Raw genomic sequence first — 15,318 nt, 5'->3', positions numbered from 1 at the left:
CATTCTTCTCCAGTGCTCATGGAACTTTCTCAAGAATAGATCATATGCGGGGTCATAAAACAAGCCTCAATAAATTTAAAAAGATTGGAATTATTCAAACCACATTCTCTGATCACAATGGAATACAGTTAGAAGTCAATAACCATCATAGGCTTAGAAAATTCACAAATATCTGGAGGTTAAACAACACACTCCTAAACAATCAGTGGGTTAAAGAAGAAATAGAAAGAGAAATTGATAAATACATAGAGATGAATAAAAATGAGAACACAACATATCAAAACTTATGGGATGCAGCAAAGGTGGTACTGAGGGGGAAATTTATAGCTCTAAATGCATACATTAAAAAGGAAGAAAGAGCTAAAATCAAAGAACTAATGGAACAACTGAAGAAGTTAGAAAATGAACAGCAGACCAATCCTAAACCAAATAGAAGAAAAAAAATAACAAGGATTAAAGCAGAAATAAGTGACATAGAGAACAAAAAAAAAAGAGAGAGAGAGAGAGAGACAGAATAAATAACACCAAAAGTTGGTTCTTTGAGAAGATCAACAAGATTGACAAGCCACTAGCTAGACTGACAAAATCAAAATGAGAGAAGACCCAAATTAACAAAATAATAAATGAGAGAGGTGACATTACTGTGGATCTCAAAGAAATTTAAAAAATTATAAGAGGATACTATGAACAAAAATGTATGCCAACAAGCTAGATAATACAGAGGAAATGGACAATTTCCTGGAAACATGTGAACAACCCAGACTGACCAGAGAAGAAACAGAAGACCTCAACTAACCAATCAGAAGCAAAGAGATCCAATCAGTCTTCCAAAAGCTTCCCACAAATAAATGCCAAGGGCCAGAAGGCTTCACAGGGGAATTCTACCAAACTTTCCAAAAAGAACGGACACCAATCTTACTAAACTCTTTCAAAACTTTGAAGAAAATGGAACACTACCTAACTCATTTTATGAAGCTATCATCACTCTAATACCAAAACCAGGTAAAGATGCTACAAGAAAGGAAAACTACAGGCCCATCTCCCTGATGAATATAGACACAAAAATCCTCAACAAAATACTTGCAAATCAAATCCAAAGACACATTAAAAAAATCATACACCATGACCAAGTGGGATTCATTCCAGGCATGCAAGGATGGTTCAACACAAGAAAATCAATCAATGTAATACAATACATTGACAAATCAAAAGGGAAAAATCAAATGATCATCTCAATAGATGCTGAAAAAGCATTTGACAAAATACAGCATACTTTTTTGATAAAAACACTACAAAAGGTAGGAATTGAAGGAAACTTCCTCAGTATGGTAAAGGGCATATATGAAAAACACAGCCAGCATAGTACTCAATGGCGAGACAATGAAAGCCTTCCCTCTAAGATCAGGAATGAGACAAGGATGACCGCTGTCACCACTGTTATTCAACATTGTGCTAGAAGTGCTAGCCAGAGCAATCTGGCAAGACAAAGAAATAAAAGGCATCCAAATTGGAAAGGAAGAAATAAAACTATCATTATTTGCAGATGTAAGATGATCTTATATCTGGAAAACCCTGAGAAATAGATGACACAGCTACTTGAGCTAACAGACAAATTTCGCAAAGTAGCGGGATACAAGATTAATGCACATAAGTCAGTAATTTTCCTATACACTAGAAATGACCTAACTGAAGAGACACTCAAGAAAAAGATACCATTCTCAACAGCAACTAAAAAAATCAAGTACCTAGGAATAAACTTAACCAAGGATGTAAAAGACCTATCCTACAACTCAACAATAGTACAGACACCCAAGTATAAAATGGGCAAAACATATGAAAAGATAGTTCTCTGAAGAGGAAATACAAATGGCCAAAAAACACATGAAAAAATGTTCAGCTTCACTAGCTATCAGGGAGATGCAAATTAGACCACAGAGAGATATCCTCTCACACCAATTAGATTGGCTGCCATTAAACAAACAGGAAACTACAAATGCTGGAGAGAATGTGGAAAAATTGGAACTCTTATTCATTGTTGGTGGAACTGTAAAATGATACAGCCTGTCTGGAAGACAGTCCAGTGGTTCCTTAGAAAACTAGATACAGAGTTACCCTTCAATCCAGCAATTGCACTTCCAGGTATATACCAGGATGATCTGAAAGCAGTGACATGAACAGATATCTGCATGCCAATGTTCATAGCAGCAATATTCACAATTGTCAAGAGATGGAAACAACCCAAATGTCCTTTAACAGACAAGTCGATAAACAAAATGTATATACACAGGATGGAATACTACGCAGCAGTAAGAAGAAACAATGTTGTGAAACATGACAACATGGATGAACCTTGAAGACATACTGCTGAGCAAAATAAGCCAGGCACAAAAAGAGAAATACTGTATTTACCACTAATGTGAACACTGGGAAAAATGTAAAACAAATGGTTTATATTGTAGAATGTAGGGGACCTAGCGATAGACAGCAAATAGTGAAGGGGGAACGATAATCTAATAAGAACAGGTAAGTTATGGAGGGTAAACTTAAGGTTCTGGGAATGCTCAGGAACAACTATGGTTTGTTAATTTCTGGGGGATATGATAGGAACAAGTTCGCAGAAATGTAGTTATTTTAGGTTACTTGTTTTTCTCAGTCATTTGTTGGGTTATAGTCTGTTTATTTTCTTGGGGTAGGGTAGGAACATGTTGGGAGCAATGTAGTTTTTTTAGGTTATTTGTTTTTTCTTATTCCTTTGTTTTGGTTTTGTTTGAAATGTTTTGTATTGTTTGTTTTTTAATTTTTTGATACAGTTAAAAAAACAAGCATAAAAAAAGTAACTGAACAATGGGGGGAGGAGGAGAATGGAATGTTTTGGATGTTCTTTTTTATTCTAATTTCTATTTTATTTTTTGGAGTAATGAAAATGTTCAGAAATTGACTGTGGTGATCAATGCACAACTATGAACAACTGCATGTGCACTTTGAAGGGCTATATCTCAATAAAATTGCATTTAAAAAAAGAACCACTGTCTTAAGGAAACAACTCCCACTTGATATTTTCTATTAAATTGAATCTCCAAACATGGATGTTATGGTTTGGAGCTGTGTGTACCCTAGAAAAAAATGTTCTTAAACTTAATCAATCCCTGTGGGTCTGAACCCATGGCACACAGGACCTGTTGATGAGGTTGCTTCAGGTAAGATGTAGCCCACCTCAATCAGATGGATCTTAATCCTATTACTGGAGTCCTTTATAAGTGGAATGAAATTCTGACAGAGAGAAAGCCAGAGGGAGTAGCTAGAAGCTGAACATAAATTGAACGGGAAAAGAAGGGGGAGACGCCACCATGTGCCTTGCCGCGTGACAAGCTAAGGACCAAGGATTGCCAGCAGCCAGCCCCAGAAGGCCACAGTCTTTGGGGAAAAAACATCACCTTGATGATGCCTTGATTTGGACATTTTTTTATCCTCAAAACAGTGAGCTAATAAATTCCCATTGTTTAATCTGACCCATTTCATGGTATTTGCTTAAGCAGCCCAGGAAACCCAAAAAATGGAGTTTATTTCATGTGAGCTTCACATACATAATAATACCACATCTTTTCATTCAAACTGGGCCCTGTTAGCTGACAAGCTTAGCAAGAAAGCATGGGTAGCATCAGGATGGATTATGATCTTTTGAGTTTGTATCTTCATTCTCCAGTACGGCATGAGAAATGGAGAAGTTGAGTAACAGATCCCCTCTTTCCTGCAGAAAACCACCTCCAAATGGTTTAGATGGGGCTGACTCCACCTCTCCCCATCCTCAAACAAGAAATCCATGTGACCCAGCCTGGCCAAACACACCCCACTCCCCAGCCACAGAGATGGGTTCAAGGGTGATGCCATGTCCAAAGCTGGGGCCAGTCACAATTCTTCCCAGGACATTTCTGCTTGATCCATCCCAAAATACTACCTCACTTTGGTTGCTCACCTGCTAGTCTACAATTTTACCTGCCACATGGAGGGAAGCATCCAAGAAAAGCAGAGAAGCTGGTAGCACTATCACTCCATGAGTCAGTTAACCCCCACACTGGCCTTCCTAGTCATGTCAAGCCATTACACTCACTTTAATTTTCCCTATAATATGTTTGAGTTTGGTTTCTGACCACTGCAATCAACAGTACCTAATATGAGTGGAATAGAGTTTTCCAGAATATTTTTAAGGCCTGTATTTCTCATATTTTAAGATCTACAGATTCTCAGATTAGAAGACATAGGTGAATACAAAATGACAATTCAAATACAAATAGAAATGAATACTCTACACAACTACAAAACGACTGCAATAAACTGTAGTGAATATTCAGGCAGATGCATACCCCCCAGTGCCACACTAGTCGAGATCTTTCCCCTCCAACCTCCCCTGTGCTGGGTGCTAGAGTCTCACAACTTGACCATGCCAGGCTGGGCAGGAGAAGTAGGAGAAGCCTCCAGGCTGCCTCAGATCATCTTCCAAAGAAACCATCCATTTGAAGGGGAGTGTTGGCCATGTGGAGGGTGTTTGCATTAGCCACACTCTGATCTGCCCTGACTGGTGGCTGCACTGCCCACGATAAAACTTCCCCATCATGAGCTAACCCATGAAACAGAATTTCTATCTCCAGCATTTCATAGAATACGTATTAGTTAATTGCCACATTTTGCTTTCAAAATCTCACTTAATCATCACTATAACCCAATGAGGTATGTAATTATCAGCTCCATTTTATAGATGAGGAAATGGAGAGTCATAGATTTAACTAATTGTCCTGGGTCACTGAACCAGCCCTGGTGAAGACCCCTTTATAATACCCCCACCCTTTTCTCTTCAGCTAAATGCTCTTTGGTTTTCACACTCATGCATTTACCACTTCCCTGCACTACTCCAGTGGAACAGGTACCATTTGGAGGACAGTTGGTTTTTAGCTGAGATAAATGACAACTCTTTGGGTGGGAAGGTGAATCTATTCATGAGCACAAACAACTATTTAAGTCAAGCTAATGCTTGATGAAAATAAGTCAATAGTTAAGCATCGTTGAAAAGAATCTATTCCAATAAAGTTAAATATCCTGAGAAAATACCAAATTAACAAGAATCTATTTCTCCTCCTGAGTACAGTCCTTTCTTTATCCAAAATAATACCTTTCTCTTAACCGTTGTACTCCACTGCCTCTCAGCTGCCTACTTTGTTGGCCATTGATCTGCTATGACTGGCTCCCCGGGGGCTTGTGCCGACTGGCCACCAGGGCCCTTGGAGCACCGGAGTGAAATGTGCTCGCTGAGAAGCCCTGGGTTTCTACAGGGTTAATATGCCCTTGCATGTCCCGCCTTCCTGGAGTTGGCTTCAGGCCTAAGTTTTTTTCCACTTATTCTGCCTTCCAAAGTTGTGTGTAGCCACCAGCCCGTCTGAGAATTTCACTCTCAAGATATTAGAATTGTGGTAGATATCTTTCTGAGTGCCTGCCCAGCTCATAACTGTACCCTCCTTTTCTAATAATGGCCTCCCATTCAAAAGGGGGCCTCCAGCAGTCCCGTTGGACCCCTGACTTCAGCCTCCTGGGCACAGCTGGCTGGTCCAGAGATGTACACTCAACCCAGGCTGGGCCAAGCACATCCTCCTGGGGAATGTGGACTTGAGAGGTGAGACACTTGTCTGTGAAGTATGAACCTAGGAGCTTTGGTAGATAAAATACAGAAAGAGCCACCTGCCAAGAGAAGAGAGAATGAAGCAGAGGTTTTACAAAAGAAAGAGAAGGAAGAAAGGGAGGGAGGGAGGGAAAGAAATGAAGATGTGAGAAACAGAGGGGATCTAGTGTTGTTTCTGACTTCCAGTTTGGGTTCCAGGCCTTTCCTGAGGTCTGTCTGAATTCCTGTCCACAAGACCCCCTTATAATAACCCCCCACCCCTTTCTCTTCAGCTAGCTTCAGTTGATTTGAATTACTTGTATCCAGTACTACCCAGTACAACCACCCACGACAGTACATTGCCAAAGGAATTGTGCTAGCAACATGCTAGCTACTGGCAAGCAGCAAATAAAAGAACTTCTAACAGCAGTTTTTTCTGCCTCTGGCCCCTCCACTGCCCAACTAGCTCACTGTTACTCTCCTATCCATCTTTAGGATCATAGATCACCTTGTGGGGAGGGATCAGACTAAATTCTCTTCTGTCCTGGGTTATTTAATTATCCTTTCCCACCTCATCGCCCCTGCTACCGGTCTGGAATCACATCTGGCATCCCTGAGAATCCAAAACCCTACTGACAAAATCAACACCAGAGTGCCACACCGGCAAACAGACCCTCAGGCCCCTGGGGAGGGGAACCTTCGTGTCCAATGCAGCAAGGAGGTGGTGACAGAACCAGCCTTAAGGATGCTCAGCACATTTCGACCACCAAAACCTGGCGATTGAATCACCTGTCATCTACCACCACCACCCCATCCACAAGAGCACGTTGATTTTATTGAGTAGACACTTTGTTCCCGATATTTGTACTAAATACTAGAAATAGAAAAAAAAAATGGTTTAATTATTAGGAAAGAAGGGCAAAGTATTGTGATAATTAGGCATCCATGTTTCTGGAAGAAAACTAATTAGAAAAAAGGTCGTGCCATCTTCATTAGTCAGCCTTTTGGGAGCCTTGTCTCCCATCCCATCTTTTAAACAATATGACCTTTTTATCTAAGAACATGGGTCCAGTCCAACATGTTATCCCTGACCCCTTCTGATAGCCCAAAGTATTTCAGAAAAGCACCTCCCCAAGGGCTCATCTGTGATTATTTTGTGACCTGAGCTGACAAGTATGACACAGGGCCCTGCTGGGCTCTAAAAGCTAAGCTAGAAGTCAAAGAAAGGTGACTCTCCCAATGGATGGCTTGTCCATTTGTCCCTGGGCCCTGCAGACGGAAACACCCATGCATGCCCTAGGAGAGAAAGACAAAACAAGCAAACAAAATATCCACGACCAAACTATCAGTCACAAAACCAGGTACATATCCAAACCCTAAAACAAAAAGTATAAAGAAAGGAGACTACCATTATTCAGTTTCTATCCCCAAATGCTACATTAACAGATGTAATCTATTTTCTCACAGTCTTCTAGAGAAGAGGCAAGTCTCAAAGTTTTTGCTTACTTCATAAATATTTCAGCCAGTCTCATAAATTTGGCAAAAACAACAGAAATTTAGTGCCCAGATGAGAGTCTTGGGTCCATCAGATGAGAGTAAGAGTTTCCTGGCATTTCCATTAATTTAGAGTGAAGGTTTGTGCCCCAAAACCAGTAAACTCAAGGCATGAGCGTGACTAATACAGTATAATTTTTGAAGGAAAAGAGAAAAATATCCAGTGCTCATTTGGAGGATTTATGCAGCTTTCATGGTTTTCTCCTTCTCAGTGTGTGTAAAGCTCACTTTCAAATACTCTTATTTAGTCTATAAAGCAAAATTTCCCTTATCTGCATAGCTTTGTCTACTGTCTCTGATGCTCCAAGCTGCAAACTTACCTTCACTTTCTTAGCACTGGAAACAAGGATGCCAAATCCGAGGAAGGCCAGAGTCACTTGCTCTGCTCCTGTTGGGTGGCAAGAAGGACGCTCTGTGATTTCCAGACTGAATAGTATTTGGGGCATTGGAGATTGACTTCTGGGGCTCAGTGGTGGCCAGCCATGTGACCGGGGTGGGGGAGGGAGGCCCCTGCAGGGTCAGGGACGGATGCCTGGTTGGCTGACAAACCAGGATGGGCAGGGTCTGCCTGGAGCTGGCCCTGATCAGAGGCAGATATCTTCGCTCTGTATTTCTTCTTGGTTTTTAACCTGGTGGTCTTTTCTTGGCAGTGGTTTGTCCCAGCCTTGATTTTGAAAAGATAGTTTATCTTCCCACATGGTTTTGTCCCAAATCCTTTTTGGATTCTGTCTTAGAGGGACACCAGAGCTGAAATGGACCTTAGAGATGATGAAGCCCCACCCCAGGGGCACCAGCTTTATAAAAGGCTGGTGCCTTTTATAAAGCTTTATAAAAGGGGAAAACTGAGGCCCAGAGAAGGGGGCAGCATTTCCAGAACCCTGCAGAGGCCTGGAGGTGAGCCTGGCTGGCTGGCGCCCAAAACGACAGCTCGCTTGATTATATTCAGCCTTTAGGTTGTTTGAGTTTTAAGGACTGCTGAGATGCCAGTAATGTATCTTACCCAGCAGGTACCTACATCTACAGCTGGCTTAGAAATTGTGGTGGCCTGTACTTGTGGTCAATGAGTTTTTATAAACAGGTGTGTTTATGTTTATGTATCTCCATCCCAATCTTCATAAAATGCTCCAAGATGATCTTTTTGGGGGGATCCGGGGTCACTAAGAACTGGAAAGACCTTGGACGGCAAAGACCTTGGAGAATTCTCAAGACCAGAGCATTTGAATAGTCTCCTAGTTCACCTGCCTCTCCACCCAAGCAGGCTCTGCAGGCTGCCTGCTAACAGAAGCAGAGGGCTAGTAACCACAAAGACAGGGGTAGAGGTAGAGGTGGCATTGTGGAAGTCGTGGTGTGGTAGTTGGGGTGTAGATGGAGAAGGCAGAGGTGCAGGTGGAGGTGCAGACAGAGGCAGCAGTGGGGATGGAGGAAGGGGTTAGAAGACCTCTGGAAGGATGGAATGGAAGGGTCTTGTTACTGACTCCTCTGCTGATGACCTTGGATGAACCCGAATGAAACCTCTGCATTAGGAGTCTGGAGAAACTTATTGTGTCCTCACAGCTGTGTGACTTCAGGAAAGTCACCTCACCTCTCTGGGCCTCAGTTTTCTTGCACTTAATAAATGACAGCTTGTGAGAGGGAGCTGCTCTCTCTCCCTCCAAGCACCTTTTCCTTTCCCTATACAGCAGGCACTTCTGTCCTTTCTGAAGTCTTGAGAAAAGTACTCTTCACTCACCTCTCTACCTCCTCACGCACTCTTCCTAGAGGAGGATGAGTGTCTCATTTGCTTGGCGAATTTGGGGGAATAAGATGGGTGTGTGTCACAACTCCGATCCTTCGGGGTTTTCTCCTGGGAACGGGGTTCCCTCCTCACCTCTCCTCTTCAGTGTAAACTTACCAGGGTGGGCAGGCTCTGGTCCTGCAGGGTAGGGGAGTGTCTCAGTTCCAGGTGGGTAAGTTTGATTCTGGGGGAAAGAATTAGGAAGTCCGATTGTGGCTACACATTCTAAACCACATTCTCCAATCAGCTTTATCTGTTACACAGTTTTTTTAATTTCTAGCTCTCTGACTTCTGTGTCTTATTTCTCATTTGCCCCCAAGCATAGAAGGAATGTCAAGATTGTGAACATCAAAGCCTGATGCTGATGAATTAACAAAAGAGTCTACACGGAGAGGATTAGACTAAATGGTCTCCAAGTTTCCTTCAAGCTCTAACATCCGGTGATTCTGTGATTCTAAGTGGACTTGGCTCTGGAGCAAAGCAAACAAATATTCATAGTACTGGGCCAGAGGTGAGACTCATAGTAGACCACAACTTCCTGTTTCTCAAACTGATGAAGACCTCTAGCCTTCAAACGCCTTCCTCTTCCCCCCATCCACCAGCCCCTCGTGTCTTTAGTTACTTCCCCTTCAGGTCTGGACCCCATGATGAATCATCTCCACTCTTCCCCACTGATACCCATAACCTCTTGTTCTGCCCTGCCAGTCCCTTCATCTAAACCAGCCCACCCACTGACCTTCGCCCCTCCTGCACTAATGGTGGAAAACAGCATAGCCTTAAGGAATCATACAACCCTGTATGTACTATGGACCACTGGACCACCTTTGATCTTTCCTATTTGTTTTATTCTCCCGTTCCCCATCATGATCATCCCAGACCTTCATCGTTCTTCTGGAAAACCCTTGCCTCTTCCTAACCATCCTGAACTCTTGGCAAGTGGCTGGTCTCCTACTTCAGAGACAAGAGACCATCAGGCAGGAACCTCAGCAATATCCCATCCTGCACACTTAGCTATACCTCTAGCCTTTCTTATCTCTCATCTCCTATCTTCAGAAGAAGGAGGGGTTTCTACTGCTTTTCAAAGCTAGCCTTCCTATCTGTGGTCATGATTCCCTCTCCTTCTGCCTCCCCTGGGATCTTTCTCTTATCTTCAAACTCCCGAACACTTTCCTTAGTTGCAAGTGATAGAAACCCAGCACTAAATTCAGCAAAATAAAGGTGGGTGGGGGGGTGGGGGTATCAACAAGTCAAATCTCAATGCAGTGGTGAGTCAGATGTCAGTTTGCAATGGGGTGAAGACTGAGTGGAAGATAAAGAAATTGAAACAGTCAGTTTGGAATATTCTTTCAGGAATTTTTTTTCCTGGAAAAGAAAAGGAAATAACTAGAGGAAAGGTCGAGTCAGAGGAGAGCACAGTAGACACAAATTAAGGCCACCGGCTGGTTTGCCACAATTCCCGACGGCAACAACCCGGGGAGATGTGACAAAAGCTGGGGCAGGCAGAGTACCTCACCCCTCACCCCCTTGGCCACTGCCAATGGTTCAAGGGATGGGCATGTGACCTTGGCCAATCAGAACCCTTCCTCGGGTTTTTCAAACTGGAAACTAGGAAAGCTATCTCTTTCATCTCTGGAGAAAGCCTGTCTTCAGTGGGAGAGAACAAAGCCAATACACAGAGTGACAGAGGGGTGTGTGTGTGTGTGTGTGTGAGAGAGAGAGAGAGAGAGAGAGAGAGAGAGAGAGAGAGAGAGAGAGAGAGAGAGAGAGAGAGAGAGAGAGACACCCAGTCTCACAATCTCTATGGCCAACTCCACCCTTGCCCTCCCTCATGGTTTTATGAACCAAAACTTTTGGAAAAGATCTGGCTATCCCTCTTCTTTCCTCTGCCTTCCCTCTGGCCTCCTCCCATGTTACTGCCAAGGGGCCACTCAGCTGGCGTTAAGCACTGGAGTAAATGCATGAGGTGCTTCCCGGCTGAAACTCATGCATTAGCTTGGGGGGAAGGAAAAGACTAGAGTCGCCAGGGGTTTTCACCTGGGATGATCTCCCTCCAGGGGACATTTGGCAGTGTTGGGAGATATTTTTGGTTATCACAACTGGAGATGGAAGTGTGCTACTGGCCTCTAGTGTGTAGATGCCAGAAACGCTGCTACATTTCCTCCAGTGCACAGGACTGCCCCTCCACAACAAAGAGTTACCTGGCCCCTAGCACCAATAGTGCCGAGGTTGAGAAATCCTGGCTTAGACTGTTCAGCCCCCTCTGGTTCTAGGCTCCAGGCTGCCTTTAACCCAGCCAAAAAGTGCATTCCACTCGGGCCACCTCCTTCACCAGAGTTTGACAAGGAGGTAGGCACCAAAGCTTCTTAGTAACTTTCAGCTTTTGACCTCCATGCCTCCATTTCCTTTGGAGAGCTGGTGGACAGGGCAGCTGCTCACAAGGACAGATTCCCTTCCATCTCCTGGGCAAACATCACCTGAACCCCACCCTGGGATTAACATCTGGCAGGATTTTAGGCAGGCTTGACACAGGGCCTTGGCACAAGCGCAAAGCTTATGAAGAGAGAATGAGCTTCCTACCCTGGAGAGACCTGCAGGGTTCGGGTCCTTGTGGTGGTGGGATAAGGATTCATTTGGGGGCTTCAGCAGGCTCATGTAGAATCTCAGCCCACAAGAAGTTTCCCCATGAATTGGGCAAGGCTTGCTTAGTGTGTGCAATTTCTGGCTTCCAGGTTGTTTGTGCCCAGCTTTGGCAGGTAGTACAGGACTGGATGCTCCAGATTCTTGTCTGCTTTAGCTGGTTTTGAACCATATCCACAGTTAATCATGGAGCATACCATGATGATACCAGGACTCTGCAGGAGGGTATAAAAAGTTGATAGACATCTTAAAGGGAAGCTGTGAATACCTAAGAGGACAGGCCCAGATTAGGTTGTGGATGGGTCCCCTCCTTTCCCCGTCTCTATCTGCTCCCTGATCCCTGCACTGGCCTATGGCCATCAGCAGCCTCGACCTCGGCTCACGCTGCACCAGCCACACTGCGTTTCCTGCTGTTCCTCTGACATACCAACCCCACTCCCACCCCAGGACCTTTACACCTGTGGTTTCCCCAGCCTTCAACATGTCTTGTACCCCCACGTGACTCAGCATTCTGGTCAAAGCTCATCTACCCAAGAAGACCTTCTGTGTCAGTTTGGATATATTATGTCCCGCCAAAAGCCATATTCTTTGATGCAATCTTGTGGGGGCAGATGTATTAGTGTTGATTAGATTGGAATCCTTTGAGTGTTTCCATGGAGATGTGACTCAATCAACTGTGACTGAAGGGTTTGACTGGATAATTTCCATGGCAGTGTTACCCCGCCCATTCAGGATGGGTGTTAATTGGATCACTGGATTTGTATAAAGGAATTCGCAAACAGAAGGCTTCAGAGCAGCTGCAGCTAAGAGAAGACAAAATGCCCCAAGAGCAACTGAGAGTGACATTTTGAAGAATGCACAGGAGCTGAGAGGAGCTGCAGCCTAGACAGACATTTTGAAGACGACCATTGAAAGCTGACATTTTGGAGAACGCCATTTTGAAACACAACCTGGGAGCAAGCAGATGCCAGCCATGTACCTTCCCAGCTAACAGAGGTTTTCTGAACACCATTGCCACCCTCCAGTGAAGGTTTCGGATTGTTGATGCCATAGCTTGCATACTTTTAGGACCTTAAGACTGTAACTTTGTAACCAAATAAACCCCCTTTATAAAAGCCAATCCATTTCTGGTGTTTTGCAAAACGGCAGCATTAGCAAACCAGAACACCTTCCCTGACCTGCCCATCTAAAATGCCCCTCTCTAGCCCTTAACTCTGTTTTATTTTTCTACATGGCCTGCATCACTATTCAAAATCATATTATTTACTTATTTGTTTATTCATACACTGTCTGTTCCTCTGACGCAGCAGGGACTTGTCTTGTTTACTAATGTATATTCAGTAACTACAATTGACCTGGCTCATAAAGGATTGGATTCAGATCCCAGCTCCATTACTTGAGAGATCTTGGGCAGGTTACCTATGTTTTTATTTTATTTAATTTATTTTGCTTCAATGTCCTCAACTGAAAAATGGGATTAATAATTGTGTCTATCTCAAGGGTTGTTAGGAGAATTGATTGAATTAATGTATGTAAATTCCTTAGATACACGTTTGGCACACAGGAAATAATTAGTATTAACTAGGCTCGCGATATGTCTGTTTTGAGGACTGGGGAGGGGAATAAGTGGTATCCCTGGCAGCTGGCAGGGATGGTGTGGCCACTGGCACTACTCAGGAGCCAAGAGCCCCCTGCAGGTGCTGGCCACATTCTCTGCTGCCCCCTGGAGGCGCAGGGTGGAGGGGGCAGAAAGCTGACCATTGTAAGGATGCCCCAGATGATACTGTCCCACCTGAAGAATGGAGCTTTGCTGCACGGCCACCCCCCTCTATGTAAGTAAGCCTCCATGGTGACAAGCTTGACCCTCGGAGTAGCTGCCACTGGAGTCGTCGTTTGGCAAATGTGATTGGGAATTATTCAGGCCACAGAGGAACCAGCAGGCACTCAGCCAGGGCTGCTACCTTCCGTCTCTGCCCCCTGGCTGGACTTCCAGATTTCCCGAGCCATAGGAGAGTGCTCTGGCCACCTTGGCCAGCCCGAGAGACCCTGGAAAGCCCCTCCCCACCCTGCCTCATTTCCTGCCACGGCCTGTGTTGCCATGTAGGCCAAGTGGTCTTCATTGCACAAGCCTTTATGCTCCTGGGGGGTGACTGGATGATTCATTGGCGAGAACCTGGGGACACCAACACTGTCGAATTAAAAGATATCATGGGGAAAAATGATTTCATTTTCAATAGTGATAAAGCTCCTAAAACACCTAGAAATGACCTTGCCTAAAAATGCATGACTTACGTAAGTCTATATGATAAAACTTTGCTAAGAAACACAGAATACGATATCATATTCCTGCATGGCAAGACGGAATGTTAAATATTCTGAAACTTACATAAATTTTAAATTCAATCCCAAAGGCCTTTTGGATGAGAATGACTAAATAATCTGGGTTAAAATAATAGCTTAGAATTTATTGAGCTTTTATCATGTGCCAGCATTGTCTCAGTGAATCCTCAAAGCAACCCTCTGAGTCCTCATTAGCATTTATGAAGGATGGGGTTGGGCAGTGGTTATTGCAGGAGATCACATGAACTTGGGCAAGTTACTTTCAACCCCGAGGGAAGAAGGTCCTCATATGTATACTGACTGGTGAGGACGTAGATGAGCACAGCCTCCGTGGCACCACTTTGGCAAGATTTATAAAACTTTAAAAGGCACATAGCTTTTGGCAGTGTCAATTCTTTGTCTATAAAGTTATCATACAGATACCTTCACAACCTGTGGACAAAGATATACATGCAGTTTGGGGCAGTTAGTCACCTCCTGTACTTAGACAGAGGGTCAGCATGGGATTAAATGATACAATACATGGAAAGGACTTACAAAAGGGCCTGGCACATCATAAGTGCTCAGTAAATGCCAGCTGTTGTTATTACAGCATTTTTCATGCAGCAAAACATTAGAAATGCCCCTACCTCACACCATATTCAAAAGTCAACTCAAAATGGATCAAAGATCTAAGAGCCAGAACTATAAAACTTCTAGAAGAAAACATAAGGAAGCATCTTCAGAACCTCGTGTTAGGCAACAGTTAAATAGATTTTATACCCAAAGCACAAGCAACAAAAGAAAAAATAGATAAATGGGACCTCATCAAAATTAAAAACTTGCACACCAATGTTCATAGCAGCATTATTCACAATTGCCAAAAGAAGGAAGCAACCCAAGGGTCCAACAACCAATAAATGGATCAATAAAATGTGGTATATACACACAATGGAATATTATTCAGTCATAAATAGGAATGAAGTCCTGAAACATGTGACAACATGATGAACCTGGAAGACACGTTGAATGAAATAAGCCAGACACGAAAGGACAATATTGTATGATCTCACTGATTTGAAACAACTAGAATAAGCAAACTGGTAAGAGTCAGAATCTAGAATATAGATTCTATATAGAATATAGAATTTAGAAGATTGAAAATAGAATACCAGGGGATGGGCTAGGGATAGGGAATGGGAATGAAAGGCTTAAAATGTACAGGGTTCCTATTTGGAGTGATGGAAATGTTTTGGTGACAGTAGCACAATATTTGCATTAAACAGCACTGAAATATAAATCCGAATATGATTAAAGGGGGAAATGTTATATTGTATATATGGTAACAATAAAATTTTTAAAAAAATCTATGGAATTATCCTACACA

General features: G+C 43.3%; 1 protein-coding gene across 1 annotated transcript in view; it reads right to left on the bottom strand.

The window, feature by feature from the left end:
- SLC4A5 (solute carrier family 4 member 5) overlaps window positions 1–7,633 on the bottom strand; it is a 101,674-nt gene extending 94,041 nt beyond the window's left edge. The window contains exon 1 of the mRNA XM_037807107.1: window positions 7,522–7,633. The gene's annotated coding sequence lies outside the window, so the exon portion shown is untranslated. The remainder of the gene's footprint in view (window positions 1–7,521) is intronic.
- Between the last annotated feature and the right edge of the window lie 7,685 nt (window positions 7,634–15,318).

Source organism: Choloepus didactylus, chromosome 17 (assembly GCF_015220235.1).
Source record: "Choloepus didactylus isolate mChoDid1 chromosome 17, mChoDid1.pri, whole genome shotgun sequence".
Lineage (NCBI taxonomy): Eukaryota > Metazoa > Chordata > Mammalia > Pilosa > Megalonychidae > Choloepus > Choloepus didactylus.
Note: the sequence above shows the minus strand (reverse complement) of the source record. Positions and strands in the feature narration are given on the sequence as shown.